Here is a 23,412-nt window from a genome sequence, read left to right as displayed (position 1 = left end):
TGATGAGACTATAGACTTTAGGAGATAGGAGCCCAATATATTTTTGTATGAATTTCCTTTGAATGATGTAACCCGGTGATTCGGTTAATAAGCATGAATTTTGTAATGAGTTTGAACTTTTCTTGAATTTTTATCGTGATCTTTAAACATTTGAAACTCGAGTCTTGAAACTTGTGTACCGAAAAACATATGAATAATCTTCCACTTTAGCAAGCTTGAATTAATTCTCGACAAATCATGAACTTAAGAACTTGAATCCAATCAAATAATCTCGAGCACAAATTGAATTCATGGAATCACTTGACTCAACTTCGAATCCGAATTAATTTGCATTCTTAATGGACCTTTAAATTCAATCAATAGTCCAAGTCAACTCGAATTATAAGCCACATGCAATTGAGAGAATAAACATGCCTTGAACAAAATGAAGCCACAAGTTCATCACTCACACCGTGACACGCATTATACCTCAAACTGCCATAACAATAATGTCTTGAGGAATTCTTGAGGAAAATAAGCATTGAAGCACACAAGAACATCTCGACACTGAAATCCAATGAATCTCAGGTGAATTAACGATTGCATCCACCACATATAAAACCCATATTCCTCTTGCCCTTGGTGAATCCTCATGGAGGAAAGCCTTATAGCTTTAGGAGAAAGAAGCACACAGTGAATTACCATATAAAACCCTAGCTTCCAGGATCCTTAGTCCAATGCAAAGTTATTGATTAATGATGCATGAGTTATGTTAGATGACCTAATGAGAGGTATGCAGATGAAATGCAAAGCTAAAGCCAGTTAGAAATCAAGGGGTAGGACAAATTTGGGGTATGACAGCTGCCCCCATTTAATCGTCTTAAACCTGAAGGTGAGATTGGCGCTAGCCTTTCGAACATTCGAGGTAGAAGAAGATTAAATATCAAAGTACCGGAAATTTGTCCTAAAGAGAAGATGGTGTAAATGATATCCTTATTTTTGTTTTTGTTTTGATATCTGCTGGGGAAAGAGATTTTTTGTTTTTCTGGTGGAAAAGTTTATGGTGAGTAATGGTCGAATGGTGATAGCTTGTAACGTGGTAACGGTGTCAATACAGGATTTTCAAAGAGAATGGTTGTATGAAACAATGACTGAAAGGAAATAGATCTCGTGCGATCTACGACTCAACATTAGGAGAAGACCTCGTACGATCTTCAAGACAGAAAGGAAATAGACCTCGTGCGATCTTACGACTCAACATCAGGAGAAGACCTCGTACGATCTTCAAGACAGAAAGGAAATAGACCTCGCGTGATCTTACGACTCAACATCAGGAGAAGACCTCGTACGATCTTCAAGACAGAAAGGAAATAGACCTCGTGCGATCTACGACTCAACATCAGGAGAAGACCTCGTACGATCTTCAAGACAGAAAGGAAATAGACCTCGTGCGATCTACGACTCAACATCAGGAGAAGACCTCGTACGATCTTCAAGACAGAAAGGAAATAGACCTCGTGCGATCTTACGACTCAACATCAGGAGAAGACCTCGTACGATCTTCAAGACAGAAAGGAAATAGACCTCGTGCGATCTACGACTCAACATCAGGAAAAGACCTCGTACGATCTTCAAGACAGAAAGGAAATAGACCTCGTGCGATCTACGACTCAACATCAGGAGAAGACCTCGTACGATCTTCGACTCAACATCGGGAGAAGACCTCGTACGATATTCAGGACAGAATAGACCTCGTACGATCTGAGACTCAACATCGGGGTTCGGTTTCGAAATAGTTTGCCAAGTTGAACATTGGGCTTTGAAAAGGGTTTGCTAGGTTAGGAACTGGGCTTTGACAACACGGTGGTTGGACTTGAAAAGTTTTCCCGTACGGGGGAAGGGACCTCGGAGACTAGTGACGACTAGACTCGATCAAAAGACGTAATCACGAAGATGTTGATGCTTGCAAAGCATAAGAATTACATTAATCCCTCAGGCCAAAGGCGGGGTGTAACTCTTCAAGAGTGGCAATCGCTCGAATTGCCACACACCAAGTATGGTTTATTCAGACGCTTGAAAAATGAGATGGGTTGAATGCCCACCCTCATTCTCACTCTAGTTTGCACGCAGCACACGAGAAATAACCACGACGAGACTAGTGACGACTAGACTAGATAAGAAGATGATAGTAACCATTGGAGATTACGGAGATATTGATGCCTGCGAAGCATAAGAATTACGTTGATCCCTCAGGCCAAAGGCGGGGTGTAACTCTTCAAGAGCGGCAATCGTTCGAATTGCCACACACCAAGTATGGTTATCCAAATGATTGAAAAATGAGATGGGTTGAATGCCCGCCCTCATTCACGCTCTAATATGCACGCAGCATGCGGGAAATAACCTCGGAGACAACGATTCTGACGAAGAAAGACATTGTATCCGATTCACGTTGGAGAGAGAAAATGAGACTTCTTTTGGAGATTTAGGACACCAAGTATCGGCACCGTGGCATGAGGAGATTTGTAATGTAGTAGCAGATATCAATCGGAGTTTGTAAGGACAATATTTTATGTGAGGGAGTATCGCCGGCTTGATTGGGTGCTAATTTGTATTATCTGGCTTATGCTTTGTATGCATGTTTGAATCTTTCTGTGGCGTAATGCTCCATTTTGATGGATATGCTACGCTTTTGAGGATGCAATGTTATATGCAATGGCTACTATATGCAGGGTGCCAAATAAAGGCATTAGTGAGGTAAACACCATGGAGAATCCCCTTAGTGTTAAGGACCATGTGGAGGTGCCAATAGATATTGGACTTTGATTTGTAAGGTACTCCTTCTTTGACTTGAAGAATAATTTCTGACTTCTCACCATGTGCCACTGCTTGGAGGATTTTCAGCTTGAGGAGATTCCCTCGATTCACCGTGTTGAGGGTGAGAAATTCAGGTAAGGAACCTTGATTCGGGGAGTAGAACAACTCCTAGGAGAAATAAACTCATATGCTTGAGGAATGGAACAAACTCTCGGGAGAAATAAACTCTGTGCTTGGGGAGAGACCGAGTTTCCAGGAGAAATAAACTCCTATGATTGGGGAGAGAATAAAATAGCTCAAAAGATTGTGCCCCAAGCTTCATGACCCATGAAGGGATTTTCCCTAAAGGATCCTTGGAGAGATTTGTCGAATCTCGACGTAACTGCCCCAGATTGATCAAAGCTTAAAGAGATTTACCGACATGATTGCCCCAAATTGATCAAAGCTTGAAGAGATTTATCGACATGATTGCCCCCATATGTGTTGAATTTGAGAGGTCGAACCTCGATTCAATTGCCCCTGATTAGGTACATCTTACTAGAATCTTCAAGCTTCCATTGTTTTGAAGTCAAACAAATATGGAAACAACTTTACCACGCTCAACGGAGTCTTCAAACTCTTCCCCTCAAGGTAATCAAGGAAAGCATTAACTGTTCATGCCCAACGGAGTTCTTTGAATAACTTGCCCCTTGATGGTCAACATTTGAGATGATTAGCTTTTCTTCCTCGGAGTTCTCAAGTCTCTTGTACTTTGACGTGATCAAGTTACTCACTGATTCTCATCATGGTAACTTCCTTTACGTTAAGCACATGTTTTGTATGCAAAAGAATGTTAATTCTAAGAATGATGATTCTAATGCAAAGCCCATGTTAGTCTTGAAGTTGTAAAACTCTTTTTTGTGAAATGAGGTTGCGACCTTTTGTGACAGAATCACTAGTTGACACAACCTCGATTTTTGCATATGGAAGATAAAGCAAACATACGATACCAACATAAATATGTATCACGTTTCATTGGGAGTCAGTTAAACGCTATCTCAACGGAGTGCGCTTTCAAAATAAACCCTACTTCAATTAGGACTTTTAAGGGTTGTAACTTGGTCGGGTTCAGGGTTTTTAGAAACAAAGGATTTAGGCTCAAAATTATTTGTACCCACCCCCTTCGTGATGTTCTCCAGTCCTATGTTCAGTTAACTCGACATGAGTGTTCATCCCTCACAAGGAATGTTTGAAATGGTTGAAGAATCAATGAGGTTTTTCGGACATGGCAGTCACTCACTTTCTTATTCTTCTGATTGATCATCACACGACTTTGTTCCTTTGATGAGGATTTTTATTTTGTAATTCTTGTTTTTCGCTTCTGCTTTCCATAACTTTTGCCTGGACAAATTCTCTTGAATTTTATTTTGGAGTCCAGCGGGCTGCCCTAACTTTTGCCTAAGTCACTTATTTCAAGTTTTTGACTTAGCGGGCTTTCTTTTTTTTTATTCACTTTTTGAATAAGTCGTGTGATCTTGCGTTGCTCTCGATTTGTTTGAAATATTGTAACTGCCTCATTCTCTGATTGATGAGGGATAACCATTGTGGCATCGTCCTCTTTTGACCTCTTGATGGAATAAGGATAATCATTGCGGTTTTGAAATTCCTCAACCTTTTGAAGGATAACCATTGTTGTATCCTTATGTGCACCTTTGGGTGAGTTTTGAACACTCGATCAAGTTAAATGAACACTACCCTGCCCCAAGGTTAAAATAAGGGTTTTTTATGATTAGAAAAGAAACTTCTTCTTCAAGGCTCAAAGGGGTTAACGAGGGTCTATCTCCCTTATATCTCCGGTGTTTGGGGATTTGAAACAATGCCTGTACATCCTCAGTAGGGTTTTTATTCGAAAACACATGATTAGAGATTTTTCATTTTTATCTTTCATCATTCTCCCTCAGCTTTTTGCATAAGCAAGCAATTAGTAAAGTTGGTATCGTAATGCCAAAACATTTTATGAGTGATAACGAATGGATTACTTCAAGACAAACATAGACAATGTATTATGATTTTCATTCAGAAATTAACAAGTTTTCACATGCTATTGATGCTTAAACACACAAATGAGAAATTACAATGAGAATGCAGTAAGAAACTAAATGGGTGTCGTTGTTGAGGAGACTTGACTCCGTCTGGACTTGTTGAGCTTGAATACTTTCTGCAGTTCCTTCCAAACACTTTAGATTACTTCAAAAGAGAACTCCAACAAAGTCACCCATGAGTTGTAAACTTTTGCCTTGCTTTAGGGATTCGAGCAACGCGAGTGATGCAATGCTCAAGATAAGAGTATGTCTTGCTTATCCCTCGTGCGGGAGCCCCAAGTATAGATGTTGAAGAAGTATTCGCCTTCATAAAATGGAATAGCCTTGTATCGTCACCAGATTGAGGAGATCTATTTGTTGTGAAGAAGACCCAAAACACAAATCTTAACCAACTGAAATCCTGACAAACGAGGAAGCAACTGGGCACAAGGCAATCAATTTGTTTCTTATATTTTTCTCTCTGTTAACAAGCAAGGGCCACTGAGAAGAAAATCATGAGAAAAGGCAACTGAGATATGAAGTAGAACCTTGAGGATGAGAAGCATTATGAAGAACACTCTTGATTACCACACGGAAGAAGATTCTGACGAAGTCACATAGGAATTTGTAATGCCTTTAGGGATTCGAGCAATGCAAATGGCGCAATGCTCAAGATAAGAGTACGTCTTGCTTATCCCTCGTGCGGGAGCCCCAAGCAACCTCCACACATGTACAAGAGATGATTACCAATTTAGTTTCCATATCCAAACCAGTCAGAGTGGGAGTAAATGACCCTTGCAGTTTTTTGACATCAAGCGCAAACCAACAATACCCAAATCAACGGAGTCATGACTTTTTTATGGCTTTCAATATTTTCTCCAAGAGGTGGAACCTTTTGTCAATCTCAATAATCGGAAACTTGAAGACTTCAATGATCGAATTGTTCTCATAATGTGTTTCCTCCTTAAGAGTGATAGGAATCTCAACTATGCTTCAAACATTCTGATACATAAGACCTCCTCATGGGTGAGATTAACATTTGCATTTGGCCTCTGAGGAACTTGTCTCAATTCTTCTTGTCAAAGAGAAAAGGCTTGAATAACCTCCATACATTGTTTCATGTTAGTCCTCATTTCTGTTCTCATCTCCGTCAAAACCCCACAGAGTTGTTCCAATGTTAACTTTTGAGCACATAGTGGTAAGAAGCTAATCGTCTTGTTGATGTCAAAGTCTGAGTAGAAAAGGCCCCCACAAGCTTCTGATAGAACCATGAAATGCATGATAGTATGAATGCATGTTTCATTTATGGGAGATCCTAAAGTCTTTTCACACACTTTTGTTCTTCTTTTTTTTCTTTTTTCTTTTGGAATCTAAGCTTTATTTTGTATAGAGTATCTTTTCTTTTCTTTTTCGCTTTTCTATTTCCTTTTTCTTTTTCTCCTTCCCTTTTTTTTTGGAAATAGACTTTAGGATCCCTCATAAATGAAGTGGATAAAGCAATGATGTTATGCAACGCAAAGGCATGGGATCAAGGTCCATATAATCTTAGTAACCACCATACAAACTTCTGAATGACTGATACAGGTCAAATGTCACAGGATCAAAGGTCCGACACCTTTTTGAATACCAGGAGAACCAATAGTCACCAACAGAACAGAATAGTCACCAACGGTACCTGTCATGTATATCCCACCCCACTCGCAGGTGAATCTAGGTCAAGGTAGGTCAATGGCTTCCAGCGTTATCAGTTCTCCTGAAACACCATCATTGTTGCAAATACATGCCAACAACGGTATCTCATTTGAACCTCGGCTGGTCGTGGGTCTCATGATCGCAATCAACAGAACCTGACATTCTGTTGGCGTCATGACTATCCACTCTATCCTAGGTATCCTATGTGTCAACTCTGGCCTGGGTATTGGGCCTTTTACCTCATAGAACATCCCACCCAACCTGCAAACAGTGAGAATATATGGTCCCGAAGGGGATCCCAATCCAGTCCAGATGCATGCGGAAAATAAACATGATATGCAAGCAGGAAATAAGCATGATGTGCAAAAAAAAACATAAAAATAAATACATAAAATAAATAAATGCACGTATAGACAAAACATAGCACACCCAGTAAATAAACAAACAAACGGATAGGCTAGGATCGACTCACTAAGGATGGACCAGCAACAGGTCTAGCAACATCCCCAGCAGAGTCGCCAGCTGTCGCACGCTCGCGAAAAAATGAACAGAGTCGCCACCAATATATTTATCCCATAAGGGAAAGGAATATCAGAAAACCTAACAAAGGGAAGGAACAGGGTCTTGCGACCAGAGAATCAAGGTACGGGAGTCGGTTACGCAAGGGGAAGGTATTAGCACCCCTCGCGCCCATCGTACTCGATGGTATCCACCTATGTTTGTTTCTATCTAAAGGGTGTATAACTATGTCTATATCTAAATGCGAAATGAATGCAAAATGTAGGGAAAATAAAGAATTGTACTCGCACGGGCCCTACCCCGCTGCCTACGTATCCCTTTCAGGAATCAGAGCTACCGTAGCTCGGCTAAAGATTTTTTGTTTGTTTTGTGTTTTTTAATTGGGCGGAGTCAACGTTCGCGCTTTTGCATAAGGGATCGACCTAGGATGCGTACAAGCGGAAATGACATTGCCCTTAGGTGCCAACGAGGCAAAAGAAAAAGAAATGATTGGTTTGTGTCTTTTAGGGTAGATGAGTGGTGAACAGTTCCCAATACCGGGCCACTCACCACTTTCTCTACTTTGCTTTAGTCTGAACCATTGTTAGGTGTTTTAAAGTGTTTTTGGTTGGGTGTTTTTTTAAAGGGAATTTACTTTACGATTCGAATCACATAAAATGTATGATGATCGAGAAGCAGGTTAGGGAATGAATCCCACTCACTTCTATCCCATTATGTAATGTTTTAGAAACAGATTAGAGAATGAATCTCACTCATTTCTCTCCCATTAATTAATGTTTGAGAAACAGATTAGGGAATGGATCCCACTCGTTTCCCTCCCATTAAGTAGTGACCGAGAAACAGATTAGGGAATGAATCCCACTCGTTTCTATGCCACTAAGTGATTGAGAAATAGATTAGGGAATGAATCCCACTCATTTCTCTATCACTTTCTTATTGTGATTCGCATCTTCCTTTTATTAAGTATTTTAAAGAGTTGAAAAAGAAAAATAATGCAAAAGGGAACTAGATCTAACATTCTAATCTATGTTGTTCTAATCTACAAATGGCCCTAAGGTCGAGGATAACTATCCTATCTCAATTCCTCTTAACAAAGAAGGAAGAGTCTAAGGGAACATGGCAAGCAATAGTAAGGAGTAAGCAACCTCAAAGCAAGAAATGAGAGGCTAAGCATGGAAACAAGAGAAAGAAGCCCCAAGTCAGTAGCAAAACAAGGGATTGAATGTCCCAAATCAAATACAAAAGCATCACGGTATCGTACAAAAATATCCACAAGAAGTTACCAAAGTATCGCATGCGTCGTTACTTACCAATTAGCGGACAAACATCAATTAATCAAAGCAAAAACAAGTGAACACATGAACTAGGCTTGAAGTAAGTAGCAAACTCATTCATTTAGTTCTAATATCCTATGTTAATCTATATTAGTCAATTAGCATGAAGCAATACAAAATTCTAACCAAAACTAGACAACATTAGGTCAATACTAGCTAAACGGTTTCGAATTGTGAATGGAGTTAGAAACATGTAATCAAATGGTACAAGTCAGTAGAAAATAGCCTTTACTAGATGCCTAAACAACCACAAAATCATGCCAAGAAGTTTCACACAAAATTACGGGTCATTTGTACAAGTTACGGCGCGATCGTCAACCAAAAACAAGTTATTTACATGTGAGAAGGAAAAATCGAGTAAAATGGGAAAACATGATTTAAAATTTTCAATTCCAGGTCTTAGGACCTCTAAACATACCTAATTATATGTACAAAAAGGAACCAACATTATTGCATGAATGCATTTCAATTTGAGAGCACAAACGTCACAATTATCTATTAGAAGCACATATTAATCGAGCTAAAGGAAACTAACCAAATACCAATCAAAACAAAGAATTAGGAAATCATTTTTTTGTACACATTATCATGGATTAGTATACTGCAACTATACAAAAATTGGCAATTAGATTCTGATCCTAAGGTATTAAACGAAATCACTTTGCGAAATCTATCAAAACCGAAAGAAACATGAACATACCAAAGTAAATGATTTATTAAAAATAACGAACTAATTTCTAAAAATCTATAAAAAATGCCACAATTATGTACACACATAAAACTATCTAAACCATATTTTTATTCATTTTTTATTTGTAAGAAAACTGAATTAATAAGCAAGAAATAAAAGGGAAACTATTTTTATTTGTTTTTTATTAACAGCAAAAGGGGGGTGCAACAGCAGTTTCAAAATGAATTAAAACTATGTTAAGAAGCAAACTGGGCCTGATTACAGGGGTGGACATAGTAAATCGTGTGGAAGGCCTAATGGGGATTTTTTGTTACAGATTGATTCAGTAAAACGGTGCATGGGCCAGGGAGAGTGTAATTAGCATTTTCGTGCAAGGCCCATGGTTGTTTGTGTTATTCAGATTATTAACATTTGATTATCACATTTATATACACATTAATCCTAATTAATAACAGTAAACAAGATTTAAATCAAAATGTAAATTAAAAGGGGATTAGGGTATGATTTACGTGACCTTTCAAATTCCTCGAATGATCTTTCTCCGGCTTCAGCGGCGACGGCGAAAGCTTTCCGATGAACCTTCGTCTCTTCCGTCTTCTCACGTATTGCATCAGTCCCTTCTCCGATCAGAACTCTACGGCGTCACCACCGTCCTCACCGATCTCAATTTGTTTTCATCCTTTCCGATCTGCTACCGCATCGATGCTTCGAAGGAGAGTGACGAGAAAGCCAGAGGAAGATGTCAAGTATGCACGCGTTGAACCTTCTCCTCACTCCTTCGTCTCTTTCTTGAATCTCTTGATGCGTGAACGTTATTGCGCTCTTGCGATGTTCGTTGTTGTTCTTGCGTTGAATTCAAGGTGAAGAAGATTCGCTCACAGAGTTATGATTGAAGCATGATGAAGATGACGAAATCATTGTGATGCGATGATGAATGAGCGCAGTGGTTGAACGTGATGCAGAGGCGACTCAGATGACGAATCGGTGATGGTGATGTTGTTGGAGATTGTTGTTAACATTGAAGAACAGATGAACGATTCGTTTTCTTCTTGCAGGGGATTTCTCTTTTCTTCGTTATCGTTCTCCTTTTTTGTTTTGATTTCTTCTGATTAAAGGATGAAGAATGAGATTGTGAAGGTTATGGTGATTGAAGACGATGAGTTTGTTGTTGTTCACAGTGATGAAGATGATGAAGAAAGTCGAAGGTTGTGGAGATTGGATCCGATTGAGAGAGATTATGGTTGGAGAAGGTGATTGAAGGTCGGTGAGTGAAGTTGAAGATTGAAGAATTACGGAGGAGTGAAGAATGGCTGAGTTGAAGAATGAAGTATGTTGATTGAAGTTGCAGTGAAGGGTGAAGGAAAGTTTTCAGAAGAAGAATTCGGTTATGCTGTGATTGGGATTGAAGAGAAGAAGATGAATATTCAGGAAGAAGATTGAGAGGTTGAGTTCAGAGAGAGCCGCATTTCTGTTAGAGGTGAGTGTCCCTTTCTGTTACGTTTCCCCGATCTTTTTTTTTGTTATCGATCATTTTTCTTTTTTCTCAGCAGTTGGTTTTTTGTTTAAATGTGCAGACTTCGTTAAGTTTTAGTTATCCTTTTCTGATGCAGAATTTTGGTTTTATGTGTAGAAGCCAGGTTTCACACTGTTAGCATTAAATCCGATATAGAACCAAGCACATGGAATGCAGCATGGAAGCATTGCGTTGATGAGACTATAGACTTTAGGAGATAGGAGCCCAATATATTTTTGTATGAATTTCCTTTGAATGATGTAACCCGGTGATTCGGTTAATAAGCATGAATTTTGTAATGAGTTTGAACTTTTCTTGAATTTTTATCGTGATCTTTGAACATTTGAAACTCGAGTCTTGAAACTTGTGTACCGAAAAACATATGAATAATCTTCCACTTTAGCAAGCTTGAATTAATTCTCGACAAATCATGAACTTAAGAACTTGAATCCAATCAAATAATCTCGAGCACAAATTGAATTCATGGAATCACTTGACTCAACTTCGAATCCGAATTAATTTGCATTCTTAATGGACCTTTAAATTCAATCAATAGTCCAAGTCAACTCGAATTATAAGCCACATGCAATTGAGAGAATAAACATGCCTTGAACAAAATGAAGCCACAAGTTCATCACTCACACCATGACACGCATTATACCTCAAACTGCCATAACAATAATGTCTTGAGGAATTCTTGAGGAAAATAAGCATTGAAGCACACAAGAACATCTCGACACTGAAATCCAATGAATCTCAGGTGAATTAACGATTGCATCCACCACATATAAAACCCATATTCCTCTTGCCCTTGGTGAATCCTCATGGAGGAAAGCCTTATAGCTTTAGGAGAAAGAAGCACACAGTGAATTACCATATAAAACCCTAGCTTCCAAGATCCTTAGTCCAATGCAAAGTTATTGATTAATGATGCATGAGTTATGTTAGATGACCTAATGAGAGGTATGCAGATGAAATGCAAAGCTAAAGCCAGTTAGAAATCAAGGGGTAGGACAAATTTGGGGTATGACATGTTTCTTACAACTTCTCCTTTTTCGCTTAGCTTGTTTCTAAAGACCCACTTAGTTTCGATGATGTTAAATCCTTTTGGTCTTGGGACAAGATCCCAGACATCATTCCTTGTAAACTGATTTAGTTCTTCTTGCATAGCAATTATCCAGTCAGTATCCTCCAGAGCTTGATCAACAGAAGTTGGCTCAATAAGAGATACCAGACCAAATTGACATTCTGGATTGTTCTTAAGGAATCCTCTTGTTCTGATAGGATCTTCTTTCTTCCCAATGATAACATCTTCTGAGTGAGCAGAGTTGACTCTAGAAGATCTTCTGATAGTAGGCTCTTTAGAAATTCTGAGATTCTCTAATGAAGCAGCAACTTGATCTTCTGATACTTTGCTTCTGGGCTCTTCAGAGTCTGAAATAGAGATTTCTATATCTGCAAAATTCTCGAACTACTTTGGCTTTTCAAGACCAAGCTTATCATCAAATCTGATATTGAATGATTCTTCAACAACCAATGTTTCAGTATTGTATACTCTGTACCCTTTGAGCGTTCAGAATATCCAAGAAGGAAACACTTCTGTGCCTTAGAATCAAACTTATGCAGATGATCTTTAGTGTTCAAAATATAACATATACATCCAAATGGATGGAAATAAGAAATGTTGGGCTTTCTGTTCTTCCACAATTCATAAGGAGTCTTATTAAGAATAGGTCTTATGGAGATTCTATTCTGAATATAACATGCAATGTTTATTGCTTCTGCCCAGAAATGCTTAGCCATATTGGTTTCATTGATCATGGTTCTGGCCATTTCTTGTAGAGTCCTATTCTTTCGCTATACAACTCCATTTTGCTGTGGAGTTCTAGGGCAAGATAAATCATGGGCAATACCATTTTCTTTGAAATAAATCTCAAAGAATCTGTTCTCAAATTCTCCACCATGATCAATTTTGACCTTTATGATTTTACACTCTTTCTCAGATTGAATCTGAGTGCAGAAGTTAAAGAACACTGTATGAGACTCATCCTTGTGTTTCAAGAACTTTACCCACATCCATCTGCTATAATCATCTACGATGCCTAATCCATATTTCTTCTCTCTGACAGATGTTGTTTTGACTGGGCCAAACAGATCAATGTGCAGAAGTTCTAGTGGCCTAGAGGAAGAGACAACATTCTTAGACTTGAATGTAGGTTTGGAAAACTTCCCTTTCTGACATGCTTCATAAACAACATCTGATTTATATTTCAGATTAGGGAGTCCTCTGACCAGATTAAGTTTGTTAATCTGAGAAATCTTTCTTAAACTAGCATGACCTAATCTTCCGTGCCAGACCCATTGCTCTTCACTAACAGACATAAGACAAGTTACCTTCTGATTCTTAAGATCTTAAAGATCAATCTTGTAAATGTTGTTCTTTCTCTTGCCTGTAAATAGGATTGAGCCATCCTTCTGACTAATAGCTTTACAAGACTTTTGATTAAATATTATGTCATAACCATTGTCACTTAATTGACTTATGGACAATAAGTTATGAGTTAATCCATCCACTAGCAGAACATTAGTTATGAAAGGAGAGTTACCAATACTTATGGTTCTAGAGCCAATGATCTTGCCCTTCTGGTTCCCTCCAAACTTAACTTCTCCAGCAGATTTAAGCACCAGGTCTTGGAACATATACTTTTCCCGTCATGTGCCACGAGCACCCAGAGTCCAGGTACCATGACACGTTTTCCTTTGTCTTCTTTGCTGCCAAGGATATCTACAACAGGGATAATCTTTTCCTTAGGTACCCACAATTTCTTGGGTCCTTTCTTGTTAGTTCTCCTCAAGTTCTGATTGAACTTGGGTTTAGCATGATAAATAACAGGAGGTACAACATGATATTCCTTAGTTTGAGCAACATGATATTTTCTATTTTGTGTCACATGCTTCTTAGTATGTTTAATGTGGAAACTTTTAGCATGTGATGTGAGCCTAATATAATGGGAGTGGCCATAGTTGAATTGATCATACAAGGGCTTGTATGTGATTTTCATATCATCCACAGATTCAAGTTTGTATGGGGTTTCACCTTCATTGCCTATGCCAACTCTCTTGTTTCCACTAACTGCATATATCTTAGAGGCAAGTTGACTTCTTCCAATACCTCTAGATAAAAACTTTCTTAAACTCAAGTCATATTCCTTAAGAATATTGTTCATAATTGGAATAGACTTTTCTGAACCAGAAGATGATTCAACATCTTTGGATAATTTTAAAACTTTTTCTTTCAGTTTAGAATTTTCTACTTCAAGCTTCTTTGTTTCAGATTCAAATAGCTTCTTCAGCTTTTTGTATTTGATACTAAGTTGAGCCTTGAGTTCCAGAATTTCAGTTAGACTAGAAACTAACTCTTCTCTAGACAGTTCAGAAAATACCTCTTCAGAATCTGAGTCTGATGTAGATTCTGATCCATCATCAACAGTGGCCATCAGCGCAATGTTTTCCTGTTCATCTTCAGAATCTGATTCTGATTTTGATGAATCTGAATCATCCCAAGTTGCCATAATACCTTTCTTATTTTGATACTTCTTCTTGGGCTTTTCCCTCTGAAGCTTTGGACACTCGTTCTTATAGTGACCTGGCTCCTTGCATTCAAAGCACGTGACCTTCTTTTTGTCAGATCTTCTGAGTCTAGAACATTCTCCTCTTTCAGGTCTTTTGGAACTTCTGAAGTTCTTGAACTTCCGTTGTTTGCTCTTCCAGAGTTGGTTTACCCTTCTGGGGATCATGGACAGTTTATCTTCTTCTTCTGATTCTGACTCTTCAGAATCTTTTTCTTCATCCTGAAAAGCGTTAGTGCATTTTTTATTATTTGATTTTAAAGCAATAGACTTACCTTGCTTCTGAGGTTCATTAGCATCCAGCTCTATTTCATGACTTCTCAGGGCGCTGATCAGTTCTTCAAGAGAGACTTCATTCAGATTTTTAGCAAACTTGAATGCAGTTACCATTGGGCATCATCTTCTGGGAAAGCTTCTGATGATCTGCTTGACGTGATCAGCCTTTGTATATCCCTTATCAAGCACTCTTAATACAGCAGTTAGAGTTTAAAATCTTGAGAACATTGCTTCAATGTTTTCATCATCCTCCATCTTGAAGGCCTCATACTTCTGGATTAAAGCAAGAGCTTTTGTTGACTTGGGCATTCCCTTCATGAGTCATCTTCAAGGATTCAAAGATGTCATGGGCAGTTTCTCTGTTTGATATCTTCTCATATTCAGCATGAGAAATAACATTCAGCTGAATAGTCCTTGACTTGTGATGATTTTTGAACTGTTTCTTTTGATCATCACTCATTTCTTGTCTTGACATCTTTACTCCTCTTGTAACGCCCCAGACTGCTTTCGGATGATCGACTAACCCCACAAACCAACACGGGTCTTTTCAGGATGTTTTGACCTCACTCACACACTTTCCGGGAAAGTTCCCAGAAGGTCACCCATCCCAATACTACTCCAAGTCAAGCACGCTTAACTGTGGAGTTCTTATGGAATGAGCTACCGAAAAGAAGATGCATCTTGAGATTTCGGGATTGATTTAGTTTGTCTTCCGTTAGAGCAACTTGATGTGATTTTGGGTATGAATTGGTTGGAATTTAATCGTGTCTATATCAATTGTTTTGATAAGACGGTTATTTTTCTTGAGATTGGTGTTAAGGAAGATTTGTTTTTGTCTGCTAAGCAAGTTGATGAATCTGTTCAAGATGGGGATGAATTGCTTATGTTATTGGCAACCTTAGATGTGCATGAAAAGAGAACCATTGAGGACTTGCCAATAGTTTGTGATTTTACAGAGGTATTTCCTGAAGATGTAAGTGATTTATCGTCGGAACGTGAGGTTGAGTTTTCGATTGATTTGATTCCTGGAACTAGTCCTGTATCGATGGCTCCATATAGGATGTCTGCTTCTGAGTTGAAAGAGTTGAAGACTCAACTTGAGGATTTGTTGGGGAAGAAGTTTATTCGTCCTAGTGTATCGCCATGGAGTGCACCTGTTTTGTTGGTTAAGAAAAAGAAATGTTCTATGAGGCTTTGTGTTGATTATAGGCAATTGAACAAAGTGTCAATTAAGAACAAGTATCCACTTCCGAGGATTGATGATTTGATGGATCAGTTAGTTGGAGCTTGTGTGTTTAGCAAGATTGATTTGAGGTCCGGGTATCATCGGATTCGTGTGAAGGTGGAGGATATTCAGAAGACTGCTTTTAGAACAAGGTATGGTCACTATGAGTATTCTGTTATGTCGTTTGGTGTGACTAATGCACCTGGTGTATTCATGGAGTATATGAATAGGATTTTTCATGATTATTTGGATAAATCTGTGGTTGTGTTCATTGATGATATTTTGATTTATTCTAAGAGTGAAGATGATCATGCTGAGCTTTTGAGAATTGTGTTATCGGTATTGAAAGAGAAGAAGTTGTTTGCTAAGCTTTCAAAGTGTGAATTTTGGTTGAAGGAAGTGAGTTTCCTTAGGCATGTGATCTCTAGTGGAGGTATTTTCGTTGACCCGTCGAAGATTGAAGCTATATCTTAATGGGAAGCTCTTAAGTCTATTTCTAAGATTAGAAGTTTCCTTGGTTTGGCTGGTTATTATAGGAAGTTCATTGAGGGATTTTCCAAGTTATCTTTACTATTGACGTTTGTCATACCCCAAAATTTTCCCATCCCATTTCTCTTATTCAAACTCATACCAAAGTGTAATGCTCAAAGACACACTCTCCTAAACAATGGCTCAAGGAACTAGGGTGTTAATTTCTCTGAAGAAAATCAATGATTCAAAGTCTCCAAAGGACTTCATATGGCATATGATGTTTCAAACTATCTCCATGACAAAATTCAGGTTTCAATTCAAAGGATTGCTCAGTCAATTATTTAGAAAATCAACAGTCGACTAGTTTGACCTAAAAGTCAATTGTGGTCAAAGTACAGTCAAAATTCCTGATTTTTGGTCAACATCCTTATTTTGAAGTATCATTCATCATTTGATAAAGGTTTGATCATGATTCATCAAGGAAAGTTCAGAAATCAACAAAACCTAAAAGTTTCTAAATTAGGGTTTCATAGGAGAAAGTCAACTGAACTTTGACCAGCCATAACTTTAACATGGAACATCAGAAATTTCCCATCTAAAGCTCATTTTGAAGGAAATTGAATTCTCTACAATTTTGTCTCTCACAAGCCAAGTCTAAAAATGCTTCATTTGAGAGATATGGATCAAAAGATTATAGGTCCTTTTTGAAAGTCAACCAAAAGCAGTTTTTTTGTCAAAGCCAATATCATCAAGATAAAATCCTCAAATAGAAAAACGCTTCCAAAGTGGCTTATAGAGGACATATTGAGGTTTCCAAAAAGTCCTAGAACTCCTCCATATCTTAAAAATTGAAGGAGATAGGCCTTGTCAAAGTTGGGCAATTTTGAAGATAAAAATGTGAAGTAAAAGATCTTAAATTGGATTTTCTTGCAAAAAGACCCAATCTTTTTTGGCCCAATCTTGTGCCCCAAGTCATATAGGAGGTCCAAATCCAAATCCACGAATTTATGAATATTATTTAATATTTTATTGAATTTTATTCATTAAAATTATGGTTGAAATCAAAGATTTGGATTAAAAAATATAAAGGGATGTGATTTATTCTTGACTTCCAACCAAATCTAATCTTCCAAATACCTTAGTATTGATTCAAATTCACAAAGATTAAGATTGGTAAAATTAGAATAAACTTGGAATTAATTTTAGAAAGATTTGTACATAAATTTCCAATCAAATATTTCTCCATGATCCTAAGAGATTTGCTTGAAGATTATTGACCTAATTGCTCCTATTATATATACTGAGCAAGCATAGAAGATTAGGGGACGAAAATTCTGGCTTGGAGAACCTTAGTGAAGCTTGCAAAATTCTCTAGAAATTCCAAAATCGGATTCAAGGTTGGAGGACGATTCAAGGCTTTGCAAAGGATCAAACACATTCATGAAGGTGCTATGAAGCTGTATCAAACATCATGAGAGCCTGAACCATCGAGAGCCATCACTAACAAGTCACGATTTGTTCTTCAAAATTTGGAATTCGATTTTGGTGATTTGCGATGCATATACATTCTGAATGCATAAATCTGTTTCCTATGATGCTGTGAACGTTCATGATTGTTTAATTTGATCAGTGTTTGCTTGCAGCGTGATATGCCATGATTAGGTTTAGAGGTTTTAAATTAGGGCTTTGATGGTATAGGATGAATTAATCTTAATTACAGGCATAGTGGAGTTCGTGATGAGTAAACGGACTTGTAACACCCAGGAAAATAAGTATATGCTTAATTTGGACGTTTGTGACGTGTATTGGAATTTTACCGTTTTTGGAGTCGTTTCAGTCGGTATTAGTTCGGGATGGCGGACTAATATTTAATTGAAGGTTTTCATATTGTTGGTACTAGAAATATTAGTAAGGTAATATTCCGCGTTTTGGGGCGTTTGAACGATATTTGAGCGTCGGGGCATTTTGGTCATTTCCGCGGGATAGATATTTTCTTTATAAGAAAGAAATATTGTGAGAAAGGGAAAAGGGATGGAAAGAAAAAGAAGAGAAAGAAAGAGAAGAGAGGAAGAAGAAGAACAAAGAGGAAAAACAAGAGAAAGTGGAGGATTCTCAACCGAATCGATTGCTGATCGTCACAATGGCAAGGTAAGGGGGTGAATCTAATTTATCTTGGATGTATGATTCTTATAGTCTTGTTCATGTTCTTGTTCTTGTTCTTGTTTATTTGTATGCTTGACCAACAATGGTGAGTTGTGAGTTTTGTGAGTTTATAAGTTATAAACATGATTTTGTGGTGTGTATGTGTAGTATGATGATAGATACCTTCATTGATCATGCTTTCTTTTCCATTTCTATGGCTTGATTGAGTTTGGATAAAAGTTAGGTTTTGAGATAGATTGATGAATCAACCATGAAAAGTTTGATGTTAGGTTGTTTCTATGGTTTGTATGTGTTGTATTGGTGTTATAATGATGTTTGGGAGTGGTTTTGGTGGGTATAAGGGGCTTGGAACCGTTCTGGTTCGTTCTGGTTTTTTCTGGGTTTACGCAGGTCCGCTGAGCGGAGGTGGGTCCGCTGAGCGGAGGTTCTGTTGCAGAAAATTCTCTGCGAAGGTCCGCTGAGCGGAGCTGAAGCGGACAACAGCTTTTTCTGTTTTTCCAAAACTTTGAAACTTCGTAACTCCGGAACCGTAACTCCGATTTTGTCGCCGTTCGAAGCGTTGGAAAGCTAACACAATGAACTATACTATGATTTAATGAAATGATTCATAGGATGTAGTATCCCATTATTTTTATTAGGATCAAGTGATGAGTTGTGTAGTATGTTCAATTATCCAAACTTTGAAACCTTGTAACTTTTGATCCGTAGCTCCGTTTCGTACGCCGTTCGAAGTGTTAGGAAGCTAGTTGGATGTTCTATATGATAGTATAGGCTTGGTTAGCTTGTTATTAATTAGTTATGAGGGTTGTTGATGAAAACACATAATTATTCATATGCGCGATATGATTGGTAAATAATCATAGTGCTTGGTTGTAATTGTTAATGATGTAGGATGTAGTAGTGGTTGGTTGATTTTCATAAATGGTTTTGTGAACTAGTGCATGATAAATCATGATGATGTGTTGTGTGAATGTTATCGTTTTGGTACGAGGTATGTGATTAGTTGTCGATAACATGAGATCATGTTCATATGTGTTATGTATTAATGAATGTTCATTCTTGATATGTGACAATGTTTGGTTGTTTGTTATTAACATGATGTGTGGCCTTATGGCAAGTCATTGTTGTTATGAGAATGATGTATTATCATTGTTGAATTGTTGTTATTACAACTTGTTGATGATGTATTGATGGAGTTGTGGGCCAATGGCCAATATTAATTTGATGTGATGCAATTATGCGATCATTTATGCCGATGTGGCTAGTATGTTTTGACGGTGAATGTGTGTTGTGTGCTTATTAATGCCTGTGTGGTAATTATGGTGTTATATAATTGATAACGATGTTATTAATTAGTGATGTATCCTTTTGGATAGAATATAAACGGTGTAACGTGGGTATGTAACCGTGTTATATTGTTGATGATGTTGTTGTCATGTAATAGAGTCATATATTTGCACAGCATAACATTTCATTACGTTAATGGCGGAATGCTATTAACAGGTGGCCTGAATTGGCAATTATTACCAGTGGGGGCTTAATGCTCGGTAAAAAGGTGTATTTGCCCGAGTGGCAAGAGGTCATCAGTGGGGGCTAAATGCTCGATGACATTTAGTCGTAGCTTATTGCTCGACAAAGGTGTATTTTCCTGAGGGAAAGAAGTCCCAGCATAATGCTCGGCAAAGGTGTATTTGTCATAATGACAAGGAGGAGTTTTACTCCGGATTTGGTACCACATGCATATGCATAGTCGAGTCTCATTCATCATTGTCTGTCTGTATAATTTATGTTATCATTCATGTGTCACATTACTTATATATTGATTGTGGTTGAATGAGTGGATTACTTTGTTGTATGATTATTGATGATACTTGTTGGCATTACTATAATTGTCATGCTTTCATTATGAATTATATTCTCACCCTTCTGCTGATTTGATGCTTGAGTGGCATCCTGCAGATTAGCCGCTTTGGGAGTCTTTTGGAAGAGGTAGTTCTCCAGTTGGTCTTGTCGGTCGCTCTGATATGTAACACTGGGTAGTCGGGAGTCTGTTGTTATTTATTTGTATATGACTCTTTTGAACATGTATATGTGATAACGTGCCATTGTATATTGTAAACACTTTACTTTGGAAAACTCCTCTTTGAGAGTGAGAGCTATACGTATATATATGTTCATATCTTCCGTGTGTTATGTATCATTTTATTGGCAGGTGTGTTTGCTTTTGGCATCGTTGATGTCCGTTTGTTTTCTAGGTGTTTGTTTGGTTACTTAGTGTAACATCCTAATTGTGTTGTATGAAATTTTAATACTCTGATATTTTCTTGCCTAAATGCTTTGGGTAGAATTGGGGTGTTACATTAGTGGTATCAGAGCAGGTTGGTCTGTCCGGCCAGTGTTGTCTAATGTTGTTTAATTCTTCAGTGTGTGATAAGTGTGTGGAGCACTTTCAGTACTTGTTGTGCCTCTAGCCGGTTGTATGCAGGAATGGTTTGAAGCTAAGTGGGGGAGAACATATGCTTCTCGGATATGTTTCAGTTGCAAGATGTTAGTATGCTACTGAGGGCAGCAGTACTAGTGTTGTTGGAATTTGTTGTTTTCTGAAGTGAAGGTGACTTGGACTTAAGACTTTGATTGTTAATCAAGTTGGAATGTCTCGGAGTATATTTTGGTTATTTCTAAGGAATGGAATTTAGAAAGTTGTGATGCTCTAACGCTACTGATGGACTGTGAAGTTGTTATTTGAGTAGCCTTGTGTGAGGTGTCGTTGTTGGAAATGTTTTGGAACTCGAGTAAGAATTAGGAACATGAAGAGATGAGTAGGATCTCAGGTATTTTGTTTTGAGATATTGTTAGAAGTGTTTTGGTACGTAGCTACCGGACGTCGGTGTTAGCTGGCTCAGGTAACCTTGGGAGAATTGTGAATTATGGAATCATAGTGCTTCTGTGCTATGAGCAAAAGTTGGAAAAGAATATTATTAATGTTGGTACTGATAGTTTATACTCTATTATGATTGTCGGCTACCTATTGACAAATTGAGGACTTGATCACCCTTAATCTCTTGTTGATAGTAGACGGAATCGTATTGGACGTGATAGGCTTATCTGGCTAGTTTGATAATATTGGAAGTGAATGAGTTGGTGCAAGGTGGTACGACGTTGTTTATGTTGTCGACGACTTTGGATGTTCTTTAGAAAGAGCAATTGTGGGAATTGCGGATAGTTGTGCATTTGTATAAGTGTTTCTTGAAGGTTTAATTGATTCATCGTCGAAAAGAGGAATTCTGTCTTGGAGTTCTGTTTTGACGGATTTAGTTCCTAGAACTATTGTTGTGTCGAGGGTTCCGTATCGGATGCCAACTTCTGAGTTGAAAGAGTTGAGAAGTCAACTTAAGGATTTTCTTGAGATGAGGTTTGTTCGTTTGAGTGTGTCGCCGTAGGGTGCACGTGTTTTGTTGGTTAAGAAGGAAGGTTATATGAGGCTTTGTGTCGATTTTAGACAATTGAGAAAAGTGACAGTTAAGGAAAAGTACCCACTTTCGAGGATTGATATTTTGATGGATCAAGTTGGTTTGAGCTTGTTTGTTTTGCAAGTTTGATTTGAGGTATAGGTATCATCAGTGTGAAGATGATCATGCTAAGTACTTGAGAATTGTTTTGTCCGTGTTGGGGAGAAGAAGTTGTTTGCTAAGTTTCCTTGTGTGGGTTTTTGGTTGAGTGAAGTGAATGTTCAAGGGGTAAGTGGAGGTTTATGCTTTTATGCGAGTTAAGATTTTTGAAAGGATTTATCTGTCACAAGATTTAGAGTTGGCAGTTGTTATTTCTGTTTGGGAAATTTGAAGGCACTAATTTTTCGGATCTAGATTTGTGTGTGTAAGTGACTACAAGAGTTTGAAGTATTCATTTGATCAGAACGAGTTGAATATGAGAAACCATTGCATACGTCTATGTTGATGATTCGAGTATTGTGATTGTTGAAACAGTTGTGAGATTTGAGTTTGGTTCGTAAAGAGACTTCTTCAAGTGTTGAGCTTTATATGTGAAAGCTTACTTATGGTATTCTTGATGAGATTAGAAAAGGTCAGAAATCGGATTTGAATGGGTTGATAAGATGACATTTATTAGTCAAAGATAAAGATGGTGATCTTCGGAATGATAAGAACAATGTTATGGGATGTCATGATCAAGGTTGTATTCCTAATGTTCGGATTTGAAAAGAGGACTTTGGATGAGGTGTGTCATAGTGATTTGAGTATTCATCCTAATGCTACTAAGATGTATCAAGATTTGAGAAGGTCATTTTTAGTGGCAAGGTAATGAAGAAGGATATGAAGGGATTTGTTTATTTATGTTTGACTTGTCAGGAGTCGTCTGGTTTCATGTAACTGTTATCCATTTATGAGTAGAAGTGGAATAGCATTTCTTTGGATTTTGTTTCTGGTTTCCCGAGGACATCGAGTAATTGTGAGGTGATTTGGGTTATTGTGGATATATTGACGAAGTCTGCTCACGTTATTTCGATAAGAATGGATTAACCGATGGAAGTACTGGCGAGTGGTATGTTGATAAAATTGTTTGTTGGTTTGTTTGTTTGCATGGTGCTTCGAAAGGTTTTGTTCAGATTGAGATCCGAGGTTTATTTTTGAAATTTTGAGAGGGTTCACAAAGTACTTTGGGTACGAAGTTGCGTTGAGTTTGGCGTATCATCCTCAAACGGATGGTCAGACTGAGAGGGTGATTTGGTCACTTAAGGATCTATGAGGACTTGTGTTGTGAAACAAGGATGTGTTTGGATTAGCTTTTTGCCTTTGATTGGATAATACAAAGACTTTTGTCTGGTGTGCAAGCTGACACATCAGATTAAGAGGTTGGGTATGCTAAAAGAGAACAATGAGTTTCTGGTGAATACTAGAAGGAGTTGGAAGTTGGTTATGAAATTGGTGAATCTATTTGTTGTGGGAAATCAGAGTGCGCATCGGAAGCGTGAAATGACGCGGTTCGTATGTGTATGAATTGTTAGAGTTCAAATTGTGGACAGTGGATGTG

The 23,412-nt window shown here is 38.0% G+C and overlaps 1 pseudogene; it reads left to right on the top strand.

Annotated features, from left to right (window-relative positions):
- The window catches only part of LOC131658088 (uncharacterized), a 66,633-nt pseudogene that overhangs the window by 20,756 nt on the left and 22,465 nt on the right, over positions 1 to 23,412 (top strand).

The sequence above is a fragment of the Vicia villosa genome, linkage group LG1 (genome assembly GCF_029867415.1).
Source record: "Vicia villosa cultivar HV-30 ecotype Madison, WI linkage group LG1, Vvil1.0, whole genome shotgun sequence".
NCBI classification, from domain to species: domain Eukaryota; kingdom Viridiplantae; phylum Streptophyta; class Magnoliopsida; order Fabales; family Fabaceae; genus Vicia; species Vicia villosa.
Note: the sequence above shows the minus strand (reverse complement) of the source record. Positions and strands in the feature narration are given on the sequence as shown.